The 19,440-nt window shown below is 37.2% G+C and overlaps 1 protein-coding gene across 21 annotated transcripts in view; it reads left to right on the top strand.

Moving 5' to 3' along the window:
• Positions 1–19,440, top strand: part of LOC310881738 (uncharacterized protein) — a 796,919-nt gene that overhangs the window by 389,279 nt on the left and 388,200 nt on the right. For 3 of the 21 annotated variants that reach the window (XR_014572548.1, XR_014572549.1, XR_014572550.1), the window contains one exon: positions 1,803–19,436. The exons of the other annotated variants lie outside the window; for them this stretch is intronic. The gene's annotated coding sequence lies outside the window, so the exon portion shown is untranslated. Of the gene's footprint in view, positions 1–1,802; positions 19,437–19,440 lie in introns of those variants that run through there. 21 annotated transcript variants of the gene reach the window in all.

Raw genomic sequence — 19,440 nt, 5'->3', positions numbered from 1 at the left:
TAAAAATAAAGCCAACATCCAGTATTCCAGTAGCAAATTAAATAAAAAAAAGCTTTCCATAATTAAAAGACAAAATATCCTTTCATCCTTAGCACATTAAGCTCTCATACTTTTTTGCTGTGTTACCTTTTATATGCACATAAATAACTTTTAAAGAAAATTATTTGGTTTACAAAATCATGCAGTATAAGTTAGAAAAATAGATGTTGCTCATGCAAGTTAGGTTCATCTGTCATGTTATTCAATGTTTATACAACCTTTAATTGCATAACACATAGGATTATGATGTGTTATTAATATATCAGAATTACATAACACCATCCGATTTTCACATGCCATGGCCTTTTTCCATACTGTCTCATGGTGTGCTTGAGAATACAGAGGAGAAATTAATAATTATATACAGTATTATAGATCTTAAATTAAAGCAGTTTAATCTTTGGTGTCTAAAATGCGGTAACTGACTTCAAGCTTAAGGTAACCTTTTGAGAAACACACTGCCTACCACCTGCTCCCCAAGTTTGCCGCCCATCTCAGTCACTTCATATGGTGCAAGCAAGCCCCAGACTTACACCAGCTTCATACTAAGGTTTTACCCTAGTCATATGTCAGGAGGTCTCTTGAATTTCTTAAAACCAGTGACACCTAGCAGTGCCCCAGATTTCCTGTCCCCATTGCCTTGTGTCTGAACAAGGCCACAGTGGTTCGTGTCCTTGTGCAGCAGGACTCACACTCTCCGGTAACTGAAGTGCTTGGGGTGAGCACGTGGCAGGAGCTGTGGGTGTGAGCAGTTCGAGTCATTCTCAAATAATCTGTCTAGTCTGTCGATGAAAGATCCTGTGACATGTTTTTAAGAGTAGTGGTTAGCTCTGCTCCATACTGGCTGGCATGTTCACAAGCTCCTTGGGGTGCTGTTACAGTCTAATATTGTTAAAAGCTTTGAAACCTCTCAAGCAGAACCCCCACTGGAGCCATGGGGAATTCTTCATGGCCAGCACTTGGAGGATCATGCCCATGAATGTAAAGCATTTTAGGATTCCCTGGGAAGAAACCGTAACCCTCAGAAGGGTTTCACATTAATATTCAAAAAGCATACATATGGTTGCAGTTTACAAAATATTTCAGGGGAAATATAAATGGAAAGCTGTTTTTCCTTCATTTTTTTTTTTTAGATTGGATGTACAGTTAATAAGCAAAATCCTTTCTGATCCTGGACAGATCCTGTTAGCCTTGTGCAGCAGTGGGCAGAATGCCTGAGGCAGTGATGGAAGTGCTGGGTGCAGGCTGGGTGCGCTGTATTAGCATGACTGAGCCAACTCCTCGCTCTCCTCCCTTCCCAGAAGAGCAGCAGATATTTGGCAGCCCCGAACTTCCCTGTCCAGATTCTGGTTAGTGGCCAAAGAGTAATAACACACATAAGTCAGGCAGGCACAGATGCTCTAAGACTGCTTAGCCTCTTCTTGATCTTAAGCTGGCTGAGTGCAAAGCATACCCCTTAGCAGAGCGTCTTAGGCAAAGGCCTGTGGGCAGTGCAAAGACTAATAAAAGAAGTAAGTAAGGCCACCCTGAGTGAGCACACTTGTCATGTATGATACACCTACCTGCAGGGAAGTGGTGTAAGTTTCTTTATCCCATTAAAGAACAGGAAAAAAAATGTTTTAATGGTTATTTCTAACCCTCGTGTCTCTAGTTGCCTTCAAATGTCTGAGTGAATTCCAGCTGACTCAAATATTTCTGCAACTTCAGAAAGCTGGAGCCTTTCTTCTGCTGATGTAGAAACCATTGCATTTTCCTTATTGTAGCTGCAAGATCTTCAATTCCCATGCTATGTAGGATCCAGTGGCTTTGAAACAAATACATCACCTTGAGAACCTCTCCCTGACATGGCCAGAGATAAGTAACATATCTGCTTCAGTGACACCACATGAATGTTTTCTGTAAAAAACATTCTTTGTTTTCCTAGTTAAGAATGAAAAATGTACCCAAAAAGTCACAATCTCTCTTCTTGCATTATCAAGCATCACGTTGTGCTAGTGGAGGCAGGTTTGCCTTTTGGTACACCAGCAGCCTCACCTGTAAAGTGTTGTGATAATATTTACTCTCTTCTCAAGGGCGTTGTGAGAGTTAATTGGTACTTTGAGGAAGCAGTTTGAGAGTTTGCATTTACTGCCAGCAGTATCTATAATCCACAAAACAATATAGCAGCGGAAACATTTGGATTTTTTTCCTCATTTGTGGGGAGCTATTTCTGCTTTTCAGCTGATAAATGACTTCCAAACTAACTAACATAAATCCCTGCAAATACATGCCATTTATGGTCTTAAATACATGCAGAGTTTTGTCATCCCAAAGATAAATACACCACTTGAAAAGGGAGCATCCCAATCACATCTGACCTGTTATATAGATAAAGTCAATGGTGTCTGCAATTACTGTGCGATCTATCAATTCAAACCAATTTGTTCTTAAAGACAAATCATGCATAAACTCAAGCTAAGTAGTGGTCTCCTATGATTCTGGTTCATGCTGTGCTGACAAACCCTCATAAAAGCAGATAAACTGTATCAAGAACTAATTAAGAACCTTGTTTTATGCCTCCTTTGCATGAAATTAAGTAACAGCATTCTGGAAAGAACCAAAGGAACAAAATCCAGTGTATTTTTTCTTATTCATACACAAGACTTGAAATCATGTCTCATATTTTTCTGAGGCTTCAGTTATTGTATGTAACTCTGGGGTGTGAATCCCAAAAGTGAGCCATAGGCAGCAGGAAATGAAGATTTCTTATTTCACCAAGTTATTTTGGCTGATTAATTCAGGGTGGGACCATTTAGAAAAATAAGCCTACATTATTATTTATGGAATTAAGAATAAAATTATTGGCTTCCCTTGGTAACATGTTTATTTCATTTTGTTAATTTTTCAGTAGACACACCTTGTTCATGCTTTAGGTAACAATATAGTACCTGATCGTTTACTTGAGTAACCTTGATCATAGCAAAACAACAAACACAGATTGGAAAATAACTATGTATTAATCTACTACTTGATGCCTCTAATGGGTTAGACTTCATCTCAGGTATACAGGGCCCTGTCATTCCTCCAAGCCATTTGTTGGTAAAGTACCTTATAAACACAGAATGATACCTGGATTTAAAATTTGCATAGTTCCAGTAATTATATTGATTTAAACCAGTTGAATGTGTCTCAATATTTGAGGACTTTCTCCTCTACACTTGCTTAACAACGAAAGAATTACCTTAAATATGAATTCGTAGGAATATTGCCATATTCACTGAAAGTAGTTGTCAGAAGATGTTCAAAGAGTGTATGAAAGGCTGTGGTTAAAATTAGCTTTGATCAGAATCAAATCTCCACCTAATTAACGTAATGATGTATATTACATGATAGTGAATGTTAATCTTTTGTGAAGACAAGGTAAAACAATAACAGTGGTTTTTCCATTTCTAGAACTCACAATCTGAAGATCAAAAAATACTTGACAAACCTTAGGCATAACAATATCCTCATGCACTAATGCCATGCCTATTTACAGAAATGAAAGAAGAGGCACATGAACTATTATTGCTAGGGTGGCTTTGCATTCACAGTGAGGCTTCAAGAAAGCAGCTAAATCACCTTCCATATAAACAGAAACATTTTTATTTTTTCCACTGGTTTCTATTGTAGTGCATTTCTCAAAAGATTAATTACGTTTTTCTTCTTTATGCAGAGTTTTTAAAAATATTTTCCAACTTATTTTCACTTGAAATAAATATTTATCTTCTGTCATGGAATATTGTTTCCTGCAAAGAAAAGCTGCTGTCTTCTTTCTGCTTTTATGCCCTCTGTCTCTTTTTGACATTTATCTAAAATGACTCCAGTGTGTCCTACAGATTTAAGACTGACAGTACGTGGGGAAGACAGTGGTCTCAGAGTAGTTTGGCTTTACTCCCAGTGGAGAAATAGAAAGTGGTAGCAGTTCTGAAACAGCACATTTTTACTGCAGACACCCGTAACCTCAGCCCGCTGAGAACAAGGGAACAGGGGAACTACCTTGAAAAGGGTAATTCTGTATGAAACTCTTTGTTGAAAAGGGTTAGTTGTCAACTACAAGATTTCAGTGAGATTCATTAGACTAGGAATTCAAAGCCTCTGAATCATTCCAGCCTGAAGAACATGTCTGGAAGATGTCTTTCCAGTGGTTCCAATTTTTAATTTTCATTCAAACGAACTAATTTTCATTCATTAATGTTTGAATCTCTACTGTTTATAGAAAAGTCATCGAAGACTGAAGTATTGAGTTGTCACTAGAGCTTCAATAAAATTGAGGACAGGTTGCTTTCTAAATAGGTTTTAAATATGTTTTTCATAAACATTTTTTTAAATAATTTGTTTTGAGCAATTCTTCTGAAGATTGGTGTCTCTTTTGCCATTACCAAAGTTCCCACAAACACGCAGCACTTTTCCTGAATGTTCCTTATAGCTCAGAAGCACTTTTTTCAGATTGGCATCTGAAATTCAAGTATATATCCATGCACAACCTAAAAACGATTAGTCATATAATTTGACTGGTGTTTTTCTTGTTCCCTGACTGGTATGACTGTTCACAGAAGGCTAAATTTAAATGATCTCTTCCTGAGATGAAAATGTATTTTCTCTGAACATCTGTGCCTGGAAACGAAATGCTCACAAGAAGTGACTAAAAATGCCCTGTTCAGATGTGCATTTCAAATGTGGCTAAGTCTAGTTCAGTTGAAGATCTGAACCAGAATTCATTTCTTTTCTCTTTTGGCTATATTTATTCAATTTCAATAGATCCTGGTAATAACTCGTGTACCGAGCTGCCTGTTCTGAGGCCTCTATGTTTCTGATGCATACATAAAGCCAGTGAGAAGGCTTCACAGCAGCTGGAGAAGGCTGGTGGTAAGACACCCCTATAGTCAGAAATAGACACTGATAACAAAAAACAGTTGAAGGGACAGGTGATGATTTCCTATTTAATGATCTTCACAAAAAAATTATGGATTACCTGTGACTGGGTCAGTGTATCATTTGTTAAATGCATGGCTCCTAAACCTGCAGAATATGTGACGTAGTGATGTCATATGAATTTCTGTGCACAGGGATCCAGAGATCATTTTCCATTGTAGGGGAGAAAAATGTAGAGGAGAAAATGCTGATTACCTTTTTTGGCAAATTCAGAGGAGTTGCCAGTCTTCTGAAATTCAAAATGACCAAGTTTCAGTACTCAAAGGCTGATATCTTTAGGTATACAAAGGGAAATATGTAGAATACTTTTTATAAATGTCAATAGCCCAAAGTTGTTCAGGTGGAAACCACCTTTCCTCAAATAGTTTTGCTGCATAAGCAGCTCTCTAGTCTAGCTGCAGTTGCTTTGCGATCTTTCTAGAGGCAATCACCAAATAAAATTGGAACATGTTGATAACGAAAAAGGTGGTAATGTATTTAAGTTTCTTTCTCACAAAGAATTTAGTAGTAATAGAAATGTATTAGACTTTTCCACAATAGTATTGTAATTTTTTTCAATAGGGAAATTAGTGGTGCCATTTTTCATGTTACATATTTATTACCTTTTTATTAAGTATTCTGGAAACCGTGCAGTCTTTCACAAGCACACATGCATGCACACATCCTTCTAACTTTTGTAGTCTGATGTGAAAAAGCACAGGGCATTTAGTTTAACTGGTGGGATGAGGCTCCATTTTTAGGGTGTTTTAATTGTTTTCTGAAAATCCAGGGCACAACAATGAACAAGGAGAACCAGAGGCATCTTGAATCACTGCTAAAGAAAAGACGGCACAGCTCCAATTTTCCAGCAAATTTAACAGCAGCTTGGAGTTGTAGAAATGTCTTGCAAGATTTTACACACTTTATTGATACGCAGAATATGTTTGTACTTCAAACTTACAGGCAGTAATAAAAGATGCTGAATGTTCTTTATTTGTTTATTTTAACCTGTTCATAAAGTTGACCTTTGTTATCTTTCATAGCTAGGGGCCTGGGCCAGTTGTTATTAAATACAGCTGGACTTTTTAATATTGGTATGCTTTCGTGTTTCCAAAAGTACCATTTAAAAGGCCTTCTACGAGATGATTTACCTGGTCTGCAGTAGTTGTGTTTAAGTTTAGATTTCAGTTAGGTGCAAATTTATTGAATGGTTTCATCTTTTCCAACATCTAGTTAATGTTTTGATCCCTTTTGAAGCTGATTTTCTTGGGTTAGAGCATTTCCTAAAATCCCTCAAATGTCCTTTATCTTTCCACCTTTTTGGTGACAGCTCTAATGTTAATTCAGCAATGGAAGAGTAATTTATTTGTAGATATATATATATATGTTTATATTTTTTCCTTTATGCATTGCAAAGGAGTTCTACTCTGCTGATCAAAACTATTTTACAAGGGTTTTTTGAATGCATCGAACCACCTATCTTTTTAATAGGTCTCAAGATACTGACCAGAGTTTAATCAGCTGCAGAATACTCCTTCTATTGCAAAGGGCACATATAGGACGGTTCCATGTTTGTTACCAGCCAGATGTGAAGTTCAGCATGATCTCTCTTATAATGATAAGATAGCAGGCATAATTTACTTTTTGAAGTCCTTAAGTATTGCTGAAAATGTCCCCTCTACTTGCCTGTTGGATAAAATACTTGGTGCGTTCTAGCTTTTTAGGCAGACAGACATTTTAACCACCACCAAATTGTAATAGTCATGGATGCTTGACAAAATGGAAAAGTAGTACCATGTTTCAGCTCCATTTCTAAAGATACATTTTTTCCCTTCAATTTTTTCTTTTGCTTTCATCTGAATTTTTCTTTCATTTTGGATGGACTTTATTATTCAGAATCTTCCCAAAGGTGTATATTGTGGAAATATTCACCAATATTACATACATTGCCAAACAACTAGATTGAAGAGACTACTGTGATGGTAGTCCATCAATTTGAAAGTAATGGTTTTCTGCTCAGTAAGTGCTACTTACGGCATATATGTCAGCTTTGTACGCATATTTGTTTTGTGTTCGTCTACTAAATACCATCTACCACTACCTGTAGCAATGATATATTTGTTAGTGAAAATTAAAAGCTGCAAAGTGTATGCACATATCTGACACATTGCTGGATGCAGAAGGGGATGCTGATCCTCAAAAATAGTGAACTCTCTTTAAAAAGTTAGGCACAATAAAAGTGAGTGATGTAAAAAAATAAATAAATAAGGCTCTTCCCAACTTTGTGCTGCCTTTCACATTCTTCTTAATCCCCCTTAACATCATCCGTAACTCGCTTCTTTAGCTACTTTAACTGTGCTTTAACTGTGTGTGTGAGATAATGAATATGTAACTGAATGTAAATTTGAATAAATGTGGAAGTGAACACATTTATGTGTATATACACATGTAAAAATACAGTCCTGTTGCTTGCATTGTTCTTAAAATCCAAATCTGAAGCACTGAGCTTTGAGCACAGATGCTGTTTTCAGTAAGATAGTACTTGTCTATTTGAATGTCATGGCAGATGTTTTACCTCGAGGTTAATATCTGACTTGCTTTAAATTCATGTGGGAAATCTGAAAGTTCCATTTCCTATCTCAAAAATCAATAGAAACTTAATCAGAGCTGCTAAAAACAAGTCCCAGTTCTTTTGTAACAGAGAAAGTAAACAAGATACAAAATTAAAAGTGACAGAATATTTTACATGAAGGACATGAAGCACACCACCAACTAAGCTTCAGCTGTACACAGTGTGTGTCTTTCAAGTTGAGGTTTGACTAAAGAAAGCTCCATCTGTTTTTTTTTTTCCTATACCAAGGCACTATAGTGTATTTATGATATTCTTCACATTTTAGTGTAATCTAAACACTTTTTCTACAGACATGAGCTTTACATCAAACAGCTTGTATGGTCATCTGTAAGATTTTTTTTTGGTCAGAATTTGTGCATTTCATACAGAATTCTCAGGTATGGTTGTTATTCACATGCGTATGAATCCAGATCCTGAATGCTTTATTTGGTTCTCCTGCCCCTTTTTTTCCTGGGCTTCATATATCTGAAGTAATGTCTTGTGTTATAGCCTAAGCTGATTATCTCTGTGTTGTTTTTTTCCATCTTCTTTCATCTGGAAACTGTAATGCTAGAAGAAAGTATTGTTTGATATTGTTTGTCCTGAATCTGAGAGGATGCTTGGGGTATAATTTAATCTCAAGCACTAAGGGAAATTAAGACTACTGTGTTCAGTTTTTATTATCTACTCAAACAGCTGATCATTAAGACATTTTGATCGCTACATTCTGCAGCTGGATTCATTTGGGGTACAAGGAGTTAAAATCATATTCCAGAAGCAAACTCGACTATTCTGTCAAGTAAGATTGCACGGGTAAATAATTGAAGTAAGTAAAGGAAATAGTGTAAACTGTTGAAGAAACAAAAGTAAAAACAAAATAAGGATTATTATTAACACCATCCTTTGTCCTTGTTTTTAGAATTTCAGCAAGTGCAGATAAATTTTGATAGGCACTGTAGTATTTTCTGAAGTGGCCAAACAATTGTAGAACTGCTAACGGGTATTTCTGGGTAGTTGAGCCTACTGAAGTTTAATGTTTGTTTATTAACCTACATGGTCTCTACCATTGGAGGGTAATACTGTGGTTGGCAGCCAACAGAGAGAAAATAAGGTTGGGCAGGGCATAGCTAAGCAGCAAGTAGGAAGAAAATCATGAGAAAGATGCTCAATGCAGATAGCTACAAAATGCATATAGTGATAAGGTCTGGAATACTCACAGGGCAAGACATCACTTTAGCACAGTGGACTTCTCCATTTTCTCTGAGGTCTCAAGGCCTTATCTATTTTTCTATCACATTTCTTCAGCAGACCAATGTGTTTTCAGTTTGTGGATTGTGCAAGAAAAGTGAAACAAAAAAAGGGAGTAGAGGGAGAAGCACGACAACTGCATCAGGCTTTCTCTGTTTGATTCACTGATCATTAGTGAATGATCTGATGACTTGATAAGTCTTTCAACAGCTGCACTTGTTTCTTCTTTTTTAGAGAAGTCTTGATAGTCTTGGTAGAAATGATACTCTTAAAATCATTGTGGATTTGAATGTTCTGTTCAAGCAAAGGAAGCCAGTCATCATACTGGCAGGAGAAACATCACCACAAGCCTCCTATTCCTAAGTGTGTACATTCATCACTGAGAGAGCTTCCCTTGCTTCAGCCTCATTGTCTGGAGGTGTACTAGATGGAATCGGGGATCTGTTTTTGAACAGCTTACCAGTGAAACTTTCTTCATGTAAATCTACCTTTAACTAGTTCTGCATGTGATCAATAAATCTAGAGTTCATATCAACATCTGAAATCACCATGCCTGTACAAGTGATTATCTTTGTTCTACTGGTGGAGTTTTTCTGTGGACACTACACACACATGGCGGCACATAGTGGTAGAAGTATTGTTCTGATCCCAGTCTTTTATTCCGTTGCTTGCATCACAAGGAGAAGGTTTTTTTGTTTTTCCACTTTGACCTTCTGAAATTCCTCTTCTCCTTTTGGCTTGATTTTTGAAGAGAAATATAGCACCTAAGATGAGCCTATACTAAATCTCGTATTGCTGCCTCATCTCAGAAAGACGTCTTAGTTTTCCTTGGCCAGTGGAAGCAAGGAAAAGGGCAAGTTTATCGCAGACATCACAGGGGGAAGAAAGAAAGAAAAAAGGCTTACGTGGGCTTGGGAAAAGTGATGTGCAAGGTGGGGCTAACAGGCAGGAACAGAAGTTCTGTGTGGTGGAGTTGGATCATGGCTGTCTTCTAAAAAACAATGTTGCAAGCAGAGATAGATTTGCTGTCTACTTGCATGTAAAAGAAATTGCATGTTGAATGAGTAACCTGGAGCAGAGCTCAGAGAGAGCCTCGCTAGAGGAAGGAACCCCAGTTCCATGCTAACGTAAAGCAGAATTGTGTTTCTGAGGATGTAAGGTTTTTGCCTGCTCCACGGGGGCACTAATTCTTTAAGAAGAAGCTAAATCTGGTGCAAACAAGAAGAAAAAGTCAAAGGAGGGAGTGGTATTCAGATGGGTGTGAGAGTGAACACTTGTTTCTGTTTGTTTCGTGGAACCTGCAGTATTTCTCTAGGTACCTCCTCACTGGGTGGTGGCTGAACAGAGTCACGATTAACAGAGGAACTGCCTTTTGACGAATCTGTTATATTTTAACAACTTCTTCACAATAGTGTGTATTTTATTAATGTACCCGTTGCATTTTAACAACATCAGTTGACCATTACTGATGAAAAGAAGGAATAACAAACACACCTTTAAAGCCTTCCCAAATTCATATTTTTTCAGGCTATATTTGTGATAGACAAAGGGAACAACAGAAAATATGTTTGTACGTTGTGATGGCAGAGAGCCAGGAAAGGCTTGAAGTCACCTTGGCCCACCAGCAACTGGTAGCATGGCCTTTGGAGGCCTGCAGATACCCCTGGTGCCCAATTTGGGAAGGTAGCTACATGCTACCTTCACAATGTACAAACATATTTTCAAAAACAAAACAAAAAAAACCCACGTAGGTGGATTCAGAACCATTAAGATTTACTTGTTTGAATGTATGCTTTAAACCATTTGTATGATTAAAACAAAGAGTTTGACTTAATTTGTGTCAGATGAAAAAATCCAAAGAAGCCAGCAAAGAGCTTAGTTTGTCAAGTGGATTTTGTTTTAAAAATAGAAACATTGTCATTGCTATCTTTCTTCTTAAAAACCTCAGAAATTTTAATGAGTATACGAATTAGTAGAGTGAAAAAAGCTGTTAGCATTCTTGTCTCATGACTTAATTTAAAAAGTTCTTTTGCTTTCTTTAAAGTTAAATTTAAGAAAACAGAGCATTAATATGTTAATTAATAAGAAATTCAATAGAGATCTAGAAAGTAAGTAGTTAGACTACTTTTTTCTTTAGTAACTTAGAAGCTCATTAAATGTTCCTAGGAACACATATGCATAGGAAAGAAGTACAGAGAAATCTTCTTAAGATGAGCTTGTGAAGAAACCTGTCTTAAGAGACATTGGTATTCTCAAATGTATTGAGTCTCCTCTTCTTAGAAAATCACATTAATTAAAGAAGTGATTTTGTTTAGTCCTTTGAGTTAATACTTGAGACAGTTCTCTTTGGGTCCTAGAGCTGAGGGGAATATTGACTTTTAGATCAGTGGCTGAGCTAAAAACTTCTTTTAAATAAACACATATTAGTCCGAGATATTTTGCCTTTTTTTTTCTTTCACATCAAAATAAATTGCTCAAAAGTTGGCTTGAAATTTCCTGTATAGAGATAATTTTATTGACTGAGTAAAGCTTTCATTTTCTTCTCTTTGTTTTTAAAAAATAAATACATTTAATATTGTAAAAGATTTCATAGCCAGTCTTTGAAACATTATTCGTTTTGAAATATATTTCCAAAAGCACCACTTTCATTTCCTGTACCCTCCCCAAAAGGGAAATATATCTGGATTTCAGCACAGACTTTAAAGTCTGCATTGAGATGAGGCTCCGTTTTTTGTGTGTGACACACTCTTGACCAAAAAATCAGCTTCATTGATTCCGTGCCAAAGAAGAGCTGTGTTCTTGTTCAGAGTGTCGCAATTGTGTGTCTTCCTGCCTTCCCAGGGACTCCTATAAATACCTGGATCAGTGGTAGGCCATAATATGGCTTTGAAACCACAACAATGCTATCATTTTTGTGCATCTCTTTTCTGCCTTTCTACTTTTCTTCGATCACATCTGACTGTACACATTCAGCCTCTGAAAATAACTACCCTTTCTGGGTCCCAGGCTCAGCACGTAACAACACCTGGATTCTGGTGGGGTCCTGGAAGTCAGGGTGACCCCAATCTTCTTCATCCTCTCTGGTAACTGTTCCCTCTGGTAATATCGGATGCTGAAGTCAGTCCACAGTCACAGCTGTGGTCACGTCTCGGGTTGCTATGCTATTTCCAGTCCATCTCCATGTTGCACAAGCCGGAGCAGCCGTTCTGTCTATTACTAGCTCTGTTGCCCATGGCATTTGCTGGAAAATCCTGTCTTCTGAAAACATGCTTTTCTTGCAAAAGTAAGTACAGGGCCGGCCCTTGACACCAATCATGACAGTGGAGGCTTTCAGAGAGGGCTTATGCATTGTTCAGACCTCTTTTGCTAGCAATTACTGGTAATGTGAATTATTTTACTGTGGTTATGAATGCGTAACTTTTGGAAGAATGGGATGTTAAAAGCTCCTTTAGGTCATTGCAGTCACTTCGGGCACATTGAACTCCCCGTTACGTAAGGACACACAAAAGCAGAACAGGCTCCCTACAATGCTCTGTCGTCCTTGTCTTCTGCCTGTGAAGTATGTGAAAGGTTTGTCTATTTTATGAAGAGAGCGTGAGCAAGCCGTCCTTTTCTAAGAATACGAAGCTACTGTGTGCAAAGTGGAAAAATATATTGGAAACGTTAACACTGTGTTAGCTGCCTCCTCTCTATCCACTCAGAACCTCGATGAAGTTTGCTGTATTTATATAATCCCTCACAGATATTTATCGACACTGCAAAGTGTTTCAAGGAAATGTTTCCGTGCGGGCTGACAAGGTTTCAATTTATAAAGAGCACAAGAAGATAGACTGCTCTCCGGTGTTTACCCAAACCTACTATTTTGGTATAAAAACTCTGTCTTAAGGGGATGAATAGGGCTGAGGACAAGTTTGAATCTTGTTTGGCTCACTAGTGGTAACTGAGAAAAATGGAACAATTTGGGAGAAAGCTGCCTGCTACTGCACGAGAGTCCAAAATTAGACTGTGCAGAGAACAGGAGGAAAAGAGGTAAAAAATGGGGATTCAGGGGGAAAATGAACTGTCTCTTCACCCCCAGTGGGTGATACACCAGTCAAATACTGGGATCAGGGTCAGCAATTGGAAGCGATTCTGTCAGTGAACAGGAGAAAATAGCAGAACAGAGAGTGCTATTTCTGAACCTTCTTCTGTCATTCCCAGCCATAGCTCCTTAAGTAACTGTTATCACTTTCAAGGAAGATTTTTTTTTAAAGTGTAAATAAAGTAAGTTTTGGATGTACTAAGTAATACTCAGTTCTATTAAACTGAGTTCTGATTACTCAGCTTAGTTAGCATCTTAAGGCTAGCAAGTGATGTTTTATTTTAAATGGAACAAAGTTCCTTTTAAAATTCCTGTCCCCCAACCGAAAAAAAACAAACCCAAAACCGCAAAACAAAGAAACAAAACCAACCACAAGCAAACAACAAAAAAGTCTGTTTATTTTGGAGCCTTTCTCTTCAATAGTTTGAATCCACTTGCTAGTTACAAAGCTGTATTAAGTTAATAGGCTGTTTGCCCAGTGTGTATTCATACTCTTCAGTATTGGCTCCTCTTACACTGATCTTTTCTGTTGTACTTCTAGTCATCTTTTCATTGAGTTTTTACCTTTCTCTCCTGTACCATGCAGTTTCTGTTCCCTTGTTATTATAATAATGATAGTCAAGTTTATTTAAGATTGAATTTTTCCTGCTGGCATATAGATGATCAGAACTGTGCAGAGTATTTCATATGAGATCATGTGTAGCTTGCTTTATCCCTACTGCAAGTACCTTTTAAAATCACATTTCTTGCCACAGCCACCTTGTTCACAGTTACCTTTTGATTAACTAAGACGCCTGTCCCTAACCTTTTTCTTTTTTAATGAAAAATCTACATGGATAGATTTTTTTAAATGAATATTTAGAAAACGTCTATTACCTTTGTCAGTTCCTTCACACAGGAACAGAGATCTTATTGTCTGAATAAGATTGTCTGTTAGCGCATTTTGCTTAAAATACTTGGTATTCATCTCCGTTTGCTTCCTGTTCCGAACATTTGCAATTCTGTCAAGCACTGTGTCATAGTCAGTCAAACTTCCTTGACTCTCAACATTGACGATTTCTGTAGCCATGTACAATTCACACAAACTGCTCATTATTGAGACTGTAATTAGCCATCTCGATCGCATGGGACACTGGGTGACACACAGACAATTAACAAATAGTGAATGATGAATAGTTGAAGCAAAACTTGAAAGTAGTATGGCAGGAGAAATGAATGCTTCATTGGCTGTGACCTATGCTGAGTACCTGTCTTTCTAGGACAGTTGTAAGAGAAAAAATGTTGTGTTTTCTGAGCTCAGATGAATTATTTCAGGAGGTGAGGCTGTTTCAACTCCTCAGTAAATGCTTAAAATTTGATTTATGTCACACTTCCATCAATCATATTTTGCTGTAACCTTATGGGTTTCAGCAAATCTATTTTGGGCTTATTCTACTGTAAATGATACTAGTGTTGTGTGTGAAATACAGAATTTTTATGAACTTCACAAATTAACGTTTCTGGCCTGGGACAGAACTGTGATGTAGCTTGCAAATACCAGTGTCTGACAAATCAAGATCTCAAAAAAGAATGAGTTTTGCTGGCAGAGCTTTTGTCTTCTCTTCTCCCAAAGGGGTGATTAGTGTAACATGCAAAATGTTTCTAATTAAACTTGCAAAAAGAAAAAAAAAAGGAAAAGAAAGAAAGAAAGAAAAGCACAAATGCCAGCTTTTCATAGCAACTTGCTCCTGAAGACTCAGATGGTAATGTTTAGAAATATTGCAGGTGTATCTGGCCGCTTGATAAGATGACAGTAAAATCACCTGTGAGCACAGACCTTGGATCTCTTGGATCTAAAGTAGTCTAAAAGCCACAGAAAAACACAGGCTCATTTGAGCTTGTATATATCCTGATCTGCACCTGCCTTGGTCTGACATGCTGACTTTTGTCTCTGTCAGTTGAACACCTATGGTACAAGGCAGAGCAAAAATCTGAACCCCTCTATGTGCAACCGCTGGGTTTCATTTTGAAGACTGGAGGAGAATGAGGGAAAACTGATGGTCATCCTTTGTGTGTTAGGATCTCCAGTGAGACCTTTGCTCATGTATAAAGCAAACCCAAATAACATTTTGCTGTTCTTGTCCTCTATTTTGAGACAGTAGTTTCATTCAAATCAACATAATCTGCTGAAGGGGATATACTATTTGTGTAAAATTAGTTATGCCCAGGAAGATGTTCACGTGAAATTCCTGTGAACTAAATCTGGTATTTCACATGTACGCACCGGAAATATGTTCTGTGTTGTTATCATCTAACTGTTAGCTGAAAGATGTATTATTAATGATTTTTCTTCTTTTTTTTTTTTTTTCCCAAATACCCAAACTGGTAATGAATAAAGAAAATAATGTGAAGATCATGGGCAACATTAAACCCATTTAATTACAACATGCCTAAGTGACCTACATATAAATTTGCTTTCTATAAAAGGAACATAACATAAATAAAAATCCTTTCAGACTTACCTTTCATCAGAAAGCTGAGCTATATAGATTAAGTCTTTTTTATGTGAACCTATACTTATTTGATAAAAAAATAAATAAATAAAATAATATTATTAGGTAATGATAATATAGTGTACCAGCTATACTTAAGTATTTGATTTTGACAACAGGTGGAGAAAAACTAACACAAAATAAACCAGAGTTTTTAAAAACATTGCAAAGACGGCACCAAGGCAGATTTTCAGAAGTATGTAATAGTAAAAATCTCTTCTTTTGGACTCATTTTTACATGGTGCTGCATTGTGTTCTGTAAAGATTAGACTGTTACTGTTGCTGACCTAAAGCCATAGAATAAATACTCTATATCTTGTGGAAAAGTTTCCAATATTTAGCTGCACTTTTTCTACCTGTAAATATATTACAGTAAATATTTCTGGCTACATTTCAAACTTCATGTAGACATATAGGAACACAAACACATACTTAGGAACACAAACCAGGGCTTTATACTCCTCTAGTCTTACCTTTGCACTGTGTTGTCATAGTTAAAAGAGGGAGAAGCTGAAGAAAAAATACGTACTAAGTTCTCTGGTCTGTTTGTAATATGCTTGGCTTTAACCGTTTCCCTCTGGGACTGAAGACTTGCAGAAATAACAGCTAGCCTTAGTTTTCAGAAGACTGACTTTTGTTGTGTTTACAAACAACTGACTATAAGCAAATTGGGTGGGGTGTGAAAGGAAAATACGATAAACCACAGCAACTTCAGGCTCTGCATTTGAAAATTCAGTTTCTGATAGAGATAGGGTCTGCTTTCTGAGAAATGTTCCAGGCACTGCCTTGGTTAAACAGAAGTTACTGGGGATGTGCAGTGCTCCCAGTCCACTCAAAATGGGTGCTCAGTGGTGGCTGGGAGGGTCCTAGGGGTGCGTGTGACGGATAATGTTCTGTGATTCCCAGTTCCCCAAGTGGTTCTCTCAATAGGCAGAAACAAATCAGGAAAAAATTCTAATGTGAAGAACAAAAACAAACAGAAAATAATCACATAGATGAGGGAAGCTCTTTTGTGGGCCCAGCAAGAGCTCTCTCTGTCCGTGTAACTCCAGGTAACTTGCATAACTCCGGACGGCATTATAAATTCAAAATTTTTAAGATACTAATCTTAACTACTTGGTGTCACCTTTGTTTTCATTCCCACTTTGTTTCATGTGGACATGTACTACAAAGTGCAGAGTGTTGCTGGGGTTATTGACTTCAGCTATGAGACCTGAGTTATGCTCATGGTCAGGTGCCTCGCCAGTCTGTGGCCAGAAAGGCTGAACCTCCTGGAGTTCAGTCCTTGGTTAGTAATACTTATTTGCCGATTTTTTTTTTGTTGTTTTAATATGTACTGTAAACTCCTTCAGACCAAAACAGATCATTCTTGTTACTCAATACTTAAAATGAGCTTTTGATACTGAATATCATTGGTAGGTGCAACTCTAATACAATTATAATGGAATTATAACTGATAGAGCTAGCTTAAATATAGACATTTTACTCTCTCTCTCTCTCTCTCTTTTTTTTTTTTTTAACCAACACAGGACAAAATTTTACCTTAGAAACGTTGGTTCTTATTTGGTTTCCTATTTGAACACTGGACATTTGGACAGCTAGTCCAAATAAAGCTTGGATTTTAGAAAAGGACTTTTTTTTTTTTTTCAGTCTCTAAATTGATGTTGCTGTTCTAAAGAAAGACTGTCCAAATCTAATGAAATAACAGCCCTCGGGGGGAAGCAAAATATTTGTCTTCTTCAATGGAGATTATAAAGTGATGGAGTTACTTTGTTCCTAGATAACGGTGCTGAGGACAATGAGGTAACTTGTCCCTTCCTAGGGTTTTCAAGGAACTGTGATGGTACAAATAATAACAAATCAAAACGCAGCTTATATTAAAACACAAACCAAAAATGAACGGTCTCACAATAGGTGCCTATCAGATTGCTGTACCTTTGCTACAGAACTAACTCTGACAGGATATGGAGGAGGAGGGTAAAAATGAAAAGAAGGTGAGCTCTTTACTGCAGAAAGTGGGCGATCACAGTGAACAGACCTGAAATCAAAGTGACAGGCAGATAATGTTCATTTCTCCCACATGGCCATAATTTGGAACAAAACACAGGAAGCAAAACCAAAAAACACTACAGAAAAGCCATATGGCATTTGGAAGGAAACACTTAATGGTAGTAGCACAGGACTGTATTCTTAAAGGTTCTTCATTTTCAAATGTTGAAGCTGAAAGATGAACCTTTACAAGAGTTTTCGTGACATCAAGCAAGACCTTCGCATCCATTTTGAAATCATGTAAGGTTTTTGTGGCAGTTAAATGGAGTCAAACACTGCTAAATGTATTAATCAACCCTATACTGAATGCTGAATATTCAATTTCCTGATCACTGGTATTTGCCAAACATTCTTGTTGAAAATGGATGCTAAGGATTTTACTTCATCGTGTATAACCAACTGCAAAAGAGACAGCATAGACTCTATTTCCTAACTTTATAGCGAGGTTACTTTCTTTTGTAGCTTCAGTTCTGCTAGTTTACAGCCTTCTCAAGAACATGAGAGTCCTGTTCCAGGTATAGCAAGAAACAAAATTGTAAAAAAAATGTAATTGTGATGCAATGCAACTGTGCAAAAATGCAAGGGGTCTTCCCAAATATACCCACTGATCTGTGCAGTGTCCGTACCTAGCCTATCTGAGTACTTCTGGTGGCATCCAGCCTGGCTGATGTTCTCCTGATGGCCTACTGACAGCTAAACTTGGCCCTTCTTGGGCAAGACTTCATCTGTTGGGGAGGAGGGTCTCTTTGTGATGTACTGTGTATAACTGTATATAAAAGGTGGACAATTTAAATGTAATTTGGCAAGTATTCTTCATGTGATACGCTTTCAAGCAGTTGGAATCTGGTTTGAGCAAGACTGAGATTAGCTATTGGCCTGGTTATAGGGTTAGAAGGCATGTGCTAGGAGCTGTGACATAAAACATTAGCTGATACTTCTGTTATGGTGAACATATTCCTCTGCTGCTGAGCACAAAGCCCTGATCTGGCTCTCTGAAGGAACAGAAAGCTTCATTTGGAAGTCCAAGTGCAACACTGGTGTTGGGTGATGGTTTTGTGGAAGACCATTAGGTGGTTGTGTGTTTGGATATACTGTGCTTCTAATGACATCAGTCTTTTAAGAGAAGTTGCAATAAATCTGTTACACCTTAGATCCCAGTTACAGGGGGGAATCTAAAATTTATTGCAGTATATGAAAGCACCAAGTCTAAATTAAGAGAGATTCATTCCATCCACCAATTCCACTAACAGGTTTAAGGCCTTGACTTTGCATAGTAACAAGATTATAGAAATGCCTGAAGGACAATTCTGGTGTAAAACCAAATGTCCCCAAGTGATTTAAAGTTGAAAAAAAGATCCTTTCATCTTATTATTAATTGTATAATTAATGCATCCTGTGTACTGATAACAATAATGCCATGTAATTAATTTTTAAGAATTAAAACCTTGCCTTTATCCGGTCTCATGGTCCACTTTCATGTTTATAGCTGTGAATATAAATCCTCTTATCTAATTATAACACGACTGGTTTCATTGTTCAAAATGAACCGGTTTTTATTATTTATTATTTTATTATGTTATATTTTATTTTATTATATTAATTATATGCTTTTCTATATTCTTTGAAGAGACCAAAGAACATAACATTTTATGGTTTTGATAAGGTGTGATATTTCATTTGTTTTCTGTGTCTGTTTTTGTCTTCCATGATTACCCATTCTGTTTACAAAAAGGCTCAATTAGCATTTGAATAGCAAGCCAGAGAGCAGACAGGTTGAGAATTCTTATAGAACTAATTTGGCAGGCCTTCTCATCCCCCCCACCTCTCTCTCTCTCTCATAGCTTTTTCTTTCTCTCTAATCAAGCTGCAGTTATTAAAGCCAGAATAAAAGAACTGATTTTCCATTACATTGATGCATGCTGAACAGTGCCTTGCTTTGCTTTTTCTTT

This window comes from Anser anser (genome assembly GCF_964211835.1).
Source record: "Anser anser genome assembly, chromosome: 14".
Classification (NCBI taxonomy): domain Eukaryota; kingdom Metazoa; phylum Chordata; class Aves; order Anseriformes; family Anatidae; genus Anser; species Anser anser.
Note: the sequence above shows the minus strand (reverse complement) of the source record. Positions and strands in the feature narration are given on the sequence as shown.